Raw genomic sequence first — 13,140 nt, 5'->3', positions numbered from 1 at the left:
AGAAAATATTAGACATAAAAAATAAACATTAAATATTACAAAGAGCGATTTGGAATTATTTTACTTTAAACAATAATGGAATGGATTAATTATTCCTAATTTGAAATTCATTACGTATTTATATAAGTAAAATAATTCTAAATTGCTCTTTCTAATATCTAATATTTATTCCTTTCCCTAAAATTTTTTTTATTGTGCTTGGAGCCTAAAGATTGCAATAAATACAAATTTTATGAATTTTATTTATCTTTAAACAATGATGAATTTATAATAAAAAAAATGATGAAATATCTGAGATATGTATCAAGAAAATCAAAGCTTACACACCATTTTATTTTTTCCAAGCATCTGACTGATTATTGAGTAGACAAACCGTGTAGAGAAAATAAATTGAAGTGATGAAGAGAAGAAGAGATGTTCATGTAAAGGTAAAATATAAATATATTATAAATAATAAAATATATATATTAATATTAACTTTTAGTTAACTTTTTAATGAATTTTTTAACTCTTTGCAGCACTGCTTTGATTATTTGCGTATACACGCATCTCTTCCTCGAGCGATTTAGCTTAATTATGATTAAAGAAATATAGTTTTTTTGATACATTAATAAACGTTATATTCATCGATGGTAAATTTAATCGATTTTGCATTTTGTCCTTCTATTATATCTCTGATGCGCATCCCGTTTACCGCTACCGTTAATTTCGCGTCCAAGGATGCGCAAACATAATGCCAATAGACTCTGTACGTCCTGCAGAGTATCGGCGTGGGTCGCCTGTGTCTGGCGGAAACCAAAGGGGCGTGAAATACGAGAGATATGCGTATGCGTTACCGCACCTGCGTATCGCACGAATTATTGCAACAGCATTGTTGTGCGGCGATTAACGATTTAGAGTATTGCATCGCGCTGTCCGTTAATTTTTTTACGAGAAACGCCTACTTTCCATAAATATATATTTTCCAAGTCTTATAAAAAGAAATTCAATCGACGGTAAAAAAATTAAAGGAACAAAATTTAAAAAAATCAGTTTTTTAAATATCTATTCATTAGTTTTATTATCATTCCAAGAGAAGTCCTATCTAATTAAATTTCTCTCTCTCTCTCTTTCTCTCTCTGTCTCTTCCTCTGTGTATATTTCACAAATATTTTAAAAGCATTAGATATAATAAAAGAATATATAATGTAAAAATTTGCAATTTTTACTTTAAAAAGACTTCAAGAATAGTAATTAATACACATACATTAAAATTTAGAATTCAATAAATGCAAAAGCATACTACATTTGCATTTATCCTATATATTTTATATATATCTATATATATCTCTCTCATCTTATTTTATTTTTCTTTTATTGATGTTTTTATTGATTTTTTTATTGACTTATGTAAGGAGAGCTGCATCATAAGTATATCTTATAAAATTGGACTTTCGTGGAACTATTGCGGGTAAGATGTTTCCGCGTGTGAAATCCATCCTCTTTAAATGATACTTCCCACTTTCGAAAAATCATGGAATCATTTTACAAGCGAAGAAAGATCCGAAGGAGAAGATTCTATTTCGATATTCTGTCAGTGGCATTTTATGAACTCGGCAGTTTTCCGTCTCATGGACAGTCGGATACGTGCAGCACGTAGAAGGGATGGATGGCCACTCCAATCGTCGATATTGATGTCGACTTGCCTCGAGGGCTGTGGTTCTTGGCCGTCAAAACAAAGTAATTTATCTGCGGATCCGTCGTCTCACGTCGCATCGTGCACGTGGCCGTGCTTGTTACAAATCGCCGGGCAACCGTCAGTCAGGTTCGATGGTACCACTTCGTGTCTCCGGATTCCGCACCGGATTACCGCAGCTGTTACCGGATGACGGAAATTTCGTAGGATCGATCTCGTGCAGCCGCCGCTCCGGGGATGGCGATAAATAATTGCGCTTTTAACTTCGACAAGCCATTCCTTACAAAGTTTGTTAATCGAGAGAGAGAGAGAGAGCTAATTTTTCTTATCTTTCCTTTTTACATAATCATTGAAGGATTTTTTCGATTTGCCTATTTAAAGAATGCTTCGAGATTATCAAGTACCTTGGATATTTTCGGTGAGAATCTTTCCTATCTTCTTGTCAAAAGATATATTATTAATATTGCATCTTGCAGGATTTCAGGAATATAACTGACGATGAGTTTTGCGCTTAACATTAAGTTTTTAATGAAACACAAAAATGTATAAATCAATATGACAAAGTACACAGTTGGCCTAATATTTTGATGTTATTTAAAGCTACATTAGATGTTTCCAATTTCATAATAAAAAACACAATTTGATTGATTCTGCTGTGACATTCTTTCACATTTTTATATTTATTTAAGTATTGATTCACATACTTTTATGTTATAAATATTGCTAATTAAAAAACTTCTCAGATTTTATTCAAATATGATTTATGTAATATTCTCTTTAAAGTTTGAAATCATAATTCATTTATATATTCATTGAGCGAATATTCTATATAACGGGCGTTTAATATTTCTCAAGATTTTAAGTGCTCAATAATGTCTGTTCAAAAGCGATGAGTGAACGGCTGTCGATTGGATTATCGAATTATACGGATAGTGTTGCTCACGAATTCGAACTTTCGTCGTACGTATGTATATCCCGTCCGATCGAGCGCAGAATTCCCAGACATCAAAGCTCGTCGATTCAAAGTCCAACGTCACTTGGCCGAAGTTCCAGTACGTAAGGAGGAAATGAATAGACAAGGCGGTCGGCGGAATGAATGGGAAGAGATGTCTGTTCCGACATTGTTTGCGTGGCTTTGCCGCGGGCTTTGAGAGCTTCCTTGAAAGGAACGTCATTATCGGCACTAGAAGCGAGAGGAAGTGAACAAAAATTTTAGAGTCGATGAACTTTGCGCTTACACTTTATAGAATTTGCTAAAGGAGTGAATTTTAATAATATCCTTTAAAGAATTTAGTATTAATTTTATCTTATAATGTGTAGCATTAATATTGTAATTAAAGATTTTTTTCACATTTTTTAAATGTGTTTGCTAAGAAATAATAGAAAATTGTCGAATATTAATGTAGTATAATACATTTTAATTTAGTCAGTAATATTAAAATTTATACTTATCCGGTTATTATGATATTAAATTATCCTTTACATTTGTTGCCTTCTAATAATAAGATATAACAGCGGATTTTTTTATTTTTTATCAAAATTTTTTTAGAATTAATAAAATATTGAAAAAAAGAACACGGACAGAAAACACATACTAGCGTTGCTTCAATATTTTTACTTTAAAGTAGGAAAATGTCTCTAAAAATGATAGCGCCTTATACGTACCACGTATAAAATTTATCTAGATAATAAAATCTAGAGAGAAGAATAATGAGATAAGGTTTCAAAAAGTTCGCAGATACTTGAATTAGAATTGTCATTTGTATTGAAACAGAGATATATTTCTCCTCTTTTCTCTCATCAACCACTCGATGAACCACTTCCTGTGTCCGTCCGTTTTTCTACCTCTTCACCTCGCTATTCCCAAAGCCCTTCCTCAGCTTCATTTCGCCTCTCGCTTCATCTGACATCAACTTCATTCTGCATTTCATTCCGTTTCTTTCTTTCATCAGCGTCCTTGCTTTCTATACACCGTTCTCTCTCATTTCATAGTGGCATCTCTTTCACGCTTTTCATCTCATATCACTTTACCGTCGCCAATCTTTTGGATCAGAGCTGTTCGCCTTGACGTCTTGTCAGATTCTACGACCGGCACTCGTATTCTGATCACAAACTATCGACCACATTGAATTTTATGGATACGGAGGAGCGGTCTTTTGTATCTTCACCCTAGAATGACGACAACGAATATTTCGGAAATGTACAGTATTTTTTAAAAATTTAGAGAAGCAAATCTGTACGCGCGAAAAGGTACAATAATATTTTCTCTTTCGGATATTTTTACAATCAATTTTTTACTTTGTACGCACAAATGGGGAGTATAAAAGCTTATTACAAAACTGTAACTGTAAAAATAATTTGGAAATTTTTCAATGATAAGATATGTATCATATATAGATAACAGAATACGCTGGGAACGCGCATATACTTGAAAAAGACAAATATTTTTGTGAAAGATTTGTACGTCTGAGTTAAAAATTCGCAACATTCAGCTGCGTATCAGAAAAGAGTATTTAAGAGTTAAAATAATTATTATAATTTTTTAATAAAAGTTATAAATTAATAAATAAATATATTAATAATAATTGTGCAATCAAAAGAGCATGATGTTTAAAAAAAGATTATATATATATATATATAAAACATAATAATGTAGCTTTATTAGAATTAATTTTATATAATAAAATGTCAAGTATATATAGAGAGAATATTAAATATAATAAACACATCATTCGATAAAGATTATATTTATCACAGAAATCACGTATCAGTTAAAGAGATATTCAAATAGCATTGCGACGAAAAATAATCATTGTCCGCAAATAAGGGCAAAATTATCAGAATCCGCGTGTTTCACGGCATCGCTAGTTATAATTTATTACCGTTGCTTGTACAACTTCGCATATTTGCTTGAGTAAATCGGAATGCAACCTCGTCGCACGAAGTGCTTTAAAGAATTATGAACTAACATCGCGTCGCTCGTCGATGCGAGCACGGTATGATGTCATATAAAATTACATTTACGCAGCAAATATGCAGAAATTGCTATTGCACGCGGTGACATGTATTGTTTCGGCAACAGAAATTAGCTCTGCCCATGACGAAATGGATAAGCGACCGTGTTCGAATAAATTCTGAAATCTCATTTCGCCGAGGTCAGCATTTAAATTTTATTTCTTTTATGATACCAGACACTGACCATTCGTATATGAAAATCTTATAAAATGTGGCAATCTTTTCGGTTATGTTTCTCGCTGTATGTTATGACATTTTCAAAGTAATATTATATTCTTTGCTCTAGCGTAGAGATAGTTTCTTATATTGCAACCGTAAGCGTTATTGCGTATAGATAATACAATTAAAAAATGCAATAAATTAAAAGATGCAATTTTTTTGCGAAATATTTGTGTCTGTATGTAGAAATTCAATAATTATTTCACGTACACATAATATGATTAAAATATGTAAAATTAATATTTTATTTAATTACAGATTATTCAATAATACAGCTTGTTCTCTTCTTTTAGCGATTTAAAATTTTGAGAGAGAAAATAATTTAGTAATGTAATGCTCATTCTGAAATAACAAGTTTTTAATTATTTTCAAATAATGATCATCAATATACATTTTAATATTCGTAATATATTTGTGATAAATTGTGATTTTTATAATATCGGCATATTGAGAAAACGAGATATTTTCCTCTTAATAATAATAATATTTATAGATCCATTGAGTGTCTCTCTCTTTTTCTTTCTCTCTCTTTTTCTCTCTCTCACTTTATAGCTCGAGAAAAATTATTCCTCAGTCTATAAAGAAAAATATATATTCCATGTCGTATAGAAACTTTCAAGTGTAACACACGTGGAAAACTTTGTAAAATGAGGATACGTGGTAAGATACGTATACAAAGTAAATTGTAAGTTTGCGACGGCCAGTTAAAAAGACAGAAGGAGTTTTTCTAACACAATAAAGAAAAAGATTATGTCTCTGTGTTACGCAAAGTTTTAAGAGAAGACTGTCATTTTATAAAAGAGGCTCCTCATCAACGTCTTCAATTTCCAATTACCTATTATACAAAGGAATATTTCTTGTTGGATTAATTGCTAGTAATTTTAAATGCTTATAATTAACAAAAAAAAAAATATATATATATATTTTTTTCTTTGTACAGTATTTTACGATATTTATAACCGGGCTGTAAAGTATCAATATTTTCCGATAACTTGAATCAACACTTTTAATTGCCCAATTAAACTCGTAATAATAAGAATACAAATTATTCAATACAATATTATTAAATTCATATTATATTTTTTATTAATGTCTTCTTTTTTTCTAAACATTTCTAACGACTAACGAAAAATCACGCAACTGTATTTTACGTGAATTCAAATCGGATATGGTCAATCTGCGTCGATTTTTACGCAAATTAACGCTTCTGTGGCCCACTTTTCGCTGACGCTTTTTATGGATCGTTTAGCTATTTTTAGAGCTTTTTCCATGCAAAATCCTCGCGGAATTACATTGTCATTCGATAACATTTCGTTTTTCCGTTCCGACGTCATACGTGATATTTTAGACGATTGAGAAGCACTCGTGCCGAGAGGAGAATACGACGGGACGTCCTGAGGGAGGAAGAATAAGGACGCCTACTTCGATCCGAGACAGAAGTGCAGCGAAGGGAAGGCAAAGGGGAAAATTGTACTTGCATGAATGGAACACGACTTTTCGATCCCATGATTTCCTTTCTCCTCTATCTATCGTGAGCTAAAATTGCATCTGCCGTCGATCTCGTTTGCTCCTCTCTTCCTGGCTTTACAACGCCCCGTTTGCAAATTCGAGACACGCTCATCCTAATTCAACGACGATAAGTCGTCATGTGCAATCATGTTCGTTCAACCATCGACGAGATTCGCGTTGGGTGACAACGAAGAAGCCTGAGATCTGATTAGATAGGGATAGAACAAGGTGATAGTGGTATGCAATTGGATAAGATAAATGGAGAGGAGAGGCAAGCGTTGTAAGGCTGGAATGCTCTCGAAAATACCGACGCTTTTATGAGAGCGAGCCATACTAATTTCGCAGGATTTGCTTCTCATCGAAAATTTTGCTTCTCCGAGATCTAATCGCAGAGAATAGCTTTACATATCTTATCCTTTGATTCTAGACACGTTTTCTAATCTGATAGCGGCAATTGAGCGGCGATCCACCGACGAGTACGTAAGTATTGGTAGCAATAGATGAGAAAACTGGGAATAAAAGGCAAATGTAAATGCAAATTCAACGCGATGTCGCACAAGTAACTGCTTCGAAATACGAGTTTGAATAAATGTTTGATACTAGAACAACCGGATACAGAATTTTATAATCATAATGCAGCATGCTTTTAATAAATGTCTGTAGAGTTCTCTAAATTACAAGATCTCTTTAATTATATAAGATTTTTGATTAATTTAAAGTTTAAGTTTCTTTTGTAGAAATACGATTATACGTTTCGGTCTTTTTCTCTCTCTCTCTCTCTCTCTCTCTCTCTCTCTCTCTCTATATATATATATATATATATATATATATATATATATATAATGTTTTATATAATATAAGATATTTCTTTAAAGTTTATTTTTTATTATTATTTTTTTCTACTTCTTTGAGAAACTTCCATTTTTATTATATTAATTATATTGACATTTCTAATTTTAAAACTTTTTTTAATATACGAATCTAGTATTAATCGGAAATGTCCTTCTCAATATGTAAATAGGTAAATCGAAAGATCTTAAATAAAATAAGAAGCCAATATTTTTACATGTATATATAGTCTGTCCAGTACGAATAAATTTTGGAAACTACGGTGCCGGAAAACTTTTGTACGCATAACTGATTGTATGAGTCGAAGAGAGTTTCGAGAGCCGCATTCCGTATGCCGCATTTTCCCTTCACGAATTTAACTCATCGCCAACTATTTTCAGACAGCTCGCTCGCATCTCCGCGTATACCATATATTCGCTTCGACCGAAATCGATTTCCGAAATCGAGCTATCAAAGGTTTCCGCCCAAAATCTGATTTGGCGGAAAAGGGGAACAGCGGCATTTGAAAAATTATACGCTGAAAAAGTTACAAAGGCGAAAGCATTGCGAGCGAATTATTTAAAAATATTTTAATGGACAAATTTTTTCCGAGGGATGCGAAGAGTATCTATGCTACTAGAAACGTCACACGCGTGTATAACATGCGCATAAAATAATAGAAAATCGCGTATATAAAAAATTAAAGCGATAATATATAGCCCAATATTCAAGAACTTTGTATTCTTTAGCAATTATTACAATATAATAATTATGTTTTTATTGTAATATGTGTCGCATGATATGTTTAATAAAAAAAGAAAGTTAAAATACAAGACATTAATTAATATTTGATAAAAAAATTACAAATTAGCAAAATATATAACAATGTTATTTCCGTCGAGAGTACTTACTTGTTTTTGAAATGCGAATAGCAAGACTTTTTATATGATCCGACGATCTCGCAAAATTTACAAATTATGCAGGATCCATCCATTTCATCTTTTTCTCCGCCGGCTGGTAACGTCATCCTTCGCGGGCGCGCTTGAAAAATTTTTGAATTATACCATGAGTCCGTTAACCTCCCTTGTCCGGGCTTCTTCTCGCTAGATGATGGCGCGATTTTTCGATCGAGTTGCATGCATCGCGAATATCAAAATATATTCATAAATCGCGTGACTTATTCATGTACGGCGGGATCATGTCGAGCGATTTAATGTCGTTTCATCAATTTTTCGAGATATTATTTCGAAGGATCAGTTTGTTTTCCTTTTTTTTCTCCAATTTCGATCGCGATATTAAATACGGCTTAAACGAATCACTTATAAAATAAGTAGTGTGAGAGATGTTTCTAGAAAAGTAATGATTAATTGTGTGATTATCCGCGATCGCGCGTCTTTTAGCGACGCGCTAATTACTTATCGTGTCCACACCTTCTGCAGCCATTAGCAAACTTGTTCGGTACTTCTCGAGGAGTTTCCAGACCAATCTTCTGATGCTGCTCGTAATATAATTGTGATCCGTAGATTGAACCTGCTCTCCATTACTTAATATTAGTTAAAATATTGTATGAAAAATTACGTAATTGCAAGTAACATCATTGGATACTTCGTAAAATGTGTCAACTCGATCGTTTATTTTCTTTTTGTGATTTTATTATCCTTATTTTCTTGCTCATTTGAACATAAGAAATTATATATTAATTTTTTATATATTTTACAACATTAAAACACTATTCACGCATTACATTGGCAAATATGTATTTATAAAAACACGTCATCATCTCATAAAGTAACGTTACGTTATACACGAACTATATTTGATTGTAATATAGAAATATCGATCCATGAGATCGTCAACAAAATATTTTTTAAAAAGTTTATATTTTTTCAAAGTTAAAATAATGTTTTTTTCTTAGCGCATTAATTAATAATTATTTGACTTTGATTAATTACACATTATAATAATAATTTAAATATTGAAAAATCTTGAAATAATACCTCACGATTATTTAGATTTTAGTAACTCTGATATATAATATGTATATCGATAAATTGCATTTAATAAAAACTGAAAGTATTTTTTTTTTTTTTAATTTATGGTAAACGCTTTCTTACAATTAGGCGAATTGAATATATTAGCAACTTTTTATTGAAGAGTAATTGAGCGATTGTGAGCTTTGGCTTTTTCCATCGTTCCGTAGGATGTTACGGAACGAATCCGGACTTTCATTATTCGATATTATATCATAACTGGAAAAAATTTGTGAAAGAAAATAGAAGAGATCTCCGCAGAGTCCGCTATGCGCACGCTATGTTTTATCGGGGAACCGGGCCCTGTTCTCTTTCATAGCGGTGACGCAATATGATGTACGAGCGCTTCGTGCTCGCTAGGGAAAAGAATACAAAGTGATCGATGGTATAATTAATTCAACCGCAATGGAATCGCGCGATGTACGATCGACCGACAGGTATCGATTGCAAGCTGACAAATCTCCCACGCGACGGCGGAGTGTTAAGTATTAGCATCATTCGTTAACCGAGCGGCTATCGCAAACCGTATAATAGAGTTTTATATAATGTAGTAGATATTAATAATATATTTTGTATGTTAACATAATAAATACTTACATACGCACGCGCGCGACGAAGTTTGATGCCAATCGTACCAATGTAAATCTCAATATATATATAATAAATTAATTAATTGTATATATTATTGTTAATTACGTATTTAATTTTGTAATAATTCAATTTTTAATTAATAACTACATATATAAGAGAAACATATAACATATATATGAGGGAGGAATATAATACTGTTTTGCATTTTATTACATAAAACAAGTGGTACTTTCTTTCTTTTGTATAAATATTTCTGAAATATATGTGTAAAGATGTTTTTAATTTCAGAATTGATAACACTGTGATTTATTTTACGTGTAACTTATTCAATTATTACTTTTATTATTAAATTTTTGTTGACTGATATCAATCGCTTTGTTTCTCTCTCGTTACAGTATGAGAGAGGAAAAAGGAATCGTATAAGAGACGTATACGCGAAATATCTGCATTGCCATATGTAGAAGCGAGATGTTTCTTAACCGAGTTTCGAAGTTTCGCAGGAGATTTCCGTCAAACACCTTTCACGCAGATGTTACCCCGTATTAATGAAGCCGTTAACTGTCACGCTCGCATTCTGTCGACCAAGACACCTTCGTTGCTCGTCTGTAATATAATGAGCATCCTAACAAAGTGGATATGTACATGCACTGAGAAGATATGATATCGAAAATTATGCGAAAATGTGAAACTAAAATGTATATGAAGAATAGCTAGCTAGTAATACTTTTCTCGGATTTCACATTGCGATTAAAAAGCGATAAAATACCGAGAATACGAAATGTAAGTTAAATAGAAATTAATTTTATTATCGATAGAGAAGATTGATGACGTAAAATAATAGGCACCTCTTTGTCTTGTATTATTCTCTTTGTTCGATTATGCAAAAAGCAAATATTCGCGATTTAAATAAAAGAAATTTCTTTCGTTTCACTCACGACGATCAGAATGGATAGATCGCGGTTCTCGAAATTATTTATTTAAGTATGTCGTAAAGACTAAACGCTAGCAAACTTATACGGCGATTATATTATATTTATTCGCACATACTTACACCGTTCACACGATAGCTTTTTGAATGATAAAAATGACGATCTCGCAAATGATCATACACGAAAATAATAAGGGACAATACTTTTTGCATTCTTCTCATCGATGGTAAAGATATGGAATATGTATTTCATCTATATTGTATCTCCCATTGAATTTTATAGCACATCTTGCTATTCGAATTGGTGGTTCTTGCAACGGTATGCGTTTCGATTATCATCATATTACGATTATCCCGCTGTAAACTTTTATATGCTAGATAATAGTCGAAGCAATAATAGGATTTTATTCTAAAGTCGATATTTAAGTATATTCTATACTTTATATAATAAATCAATATAAACGCAATATATATACATACGCACATATGGATACATAATAACATATAACAACATACATAACACGTTTATTATAACAAAAATTTATCTTCTGGATGTAAAGTTGGTATAAAACTGTTTATAATTTTCTTAAGTATTAAAATCCTTTTTTTAGTATTCTAGTAGTATCTTCTCGTATCTAAATTTCTTATTAAATTTTTTTTATTTTTTCTTTAAATTTCCATTAAAATCTCTCTTTCTCTCTTTGCTGTTTTAGTAAAGTATCTAGTGCAGCATAAAATTACAAAAGATTAGTTTATAATTAAGGCATCTATAACGGAGAGCTTACGGCCTACGTTAATAATTAATTTACGGTAAGAATTTCATTTTCCACAGGAATTCAGTCACATTCAGAATATTATTTTGATGTATTTTATTTCTAATGTAATACATAGTTAGCGATCTGTTTTTATACGAACATTCCTCATTTTTGATCGCGAATAGCAGTAGAAAACGCATAGAAGAATCGTGGCGAGGATTCGATCTTAAATATTCCGATTAGATGCTTCCGATGAGGGTGTCGATTTTATGGATACCTCGCGAAACGTAAATCTTTCTACGACCAGGACCAATATCGATCGGCACTTTATCTCATGCGAAACGATTCCAAATCACGGCGCGAATCTCGCTCGTGATTCCGTTTCGCTTTCACGTAAACTTTTCACGTTTCTGTCGAAGTCGATAAGTTCTGTCCCCGATCTGACGTTAAACGCATGACGTATGATTCTTATTCTAACTTGCTTTAACGACTCATTTTAAAGTAGATACATGTTATATTTTACGACTCGGATATTATTGCACGGTTCCCACTGATTTGCGTAAGAAATAAAAAAAGGAATCCACAAAGATACAGTAGTTAAAGCCAAAAGACTATTTTCAACGAATAACAATTGTACATTTCAAATCAAATTCGGAAAGCAAAATGTTTGATCGAAGTTTATGCAAAGGGTAAACTGTTGTTAACGTAACTAAGCAAGTAAACATGAAGTTATAGCACAGAACTAAAATAATATTTCGATAACGTGAAAAATTAATTTAATTCAATTTCGTTTATCTACCTAGTAATGAAACGATAGTATTGCAAGTTATAATTATTTATCAATAGTATAACAAAAAATAATGTAGAATTGGAAGAAATTTATAAAAATAATTAATAAATAATTATTTTGCAATTTCTTGTTAAGAAAATTGTAATGTATAATTTGAATAAGACTTTCTTAAATCTCTTCTTGTTATCTGACTATGATAAGATCGATTTTACAGGCAATTGAAAAAATAGCAGGTCTTCGCGGGTCAAAGTGCGAACGATAAACGTTAGGACGAGAACTATGAGTGGCCGAATACGAGCGATCGAGAGGCTCGCTTTTATTCCGCTCTTAACCAGCCACGATAAATCCGCCATTCTGGTTCATAAGAGATGAAGAAGCGAGAGAGCGAGAGAAAGAGACAGAGTGAGAAGGGGTGGCTCGACAGGAGCGGAATTGTGGAATAATACAGCGAGGATGCGGGCAACGCGGTGCATCGAATGCGCCAGATTTAATTTCGGCTTTTTTTATATTCGACGTGACGCGTCCGGAATTCAAATGAACTCGATATAATGCCGTTATGGGATCCGCGATCCGCGCACAACCATCGTCTTGCTTTATTTTTCGTCTGGAATACAGTCGAGATTCTTCTGCATTCGACTGCCGTTCGTATTCTAGTACCGCTATGCATTCTACCGCCTTTTCTCGCGTTCGTTTATGGCACTTTGCTTCCGTTTGGATTTTTAAATGCATAAATTTTCATATTACTATAATACAATTCTGGCACTGGCAATAATAAACTCAAGACGCGTTTATATATGATA

This window comes from Polyergus mexicanus, unplaced genomic scaffold (assembly GCF_030449975.1).
Source record: "Polyergus mexicanus isolate NDT 795.1 unplaced genomic scaffold, iyPolMexi1.0 SCAF_19, whole genome shotgun sequence".
In the NCBI taxonomy this organism is placed as follows: Eukaryota; Metazoa; Arthropoda; class Insecta; order Hymenoptera; family Formicidae; genus Polyergus; species Polyergus mexicanus.
Note: the sequence above shows the minus strand (reverse complement) of the source record.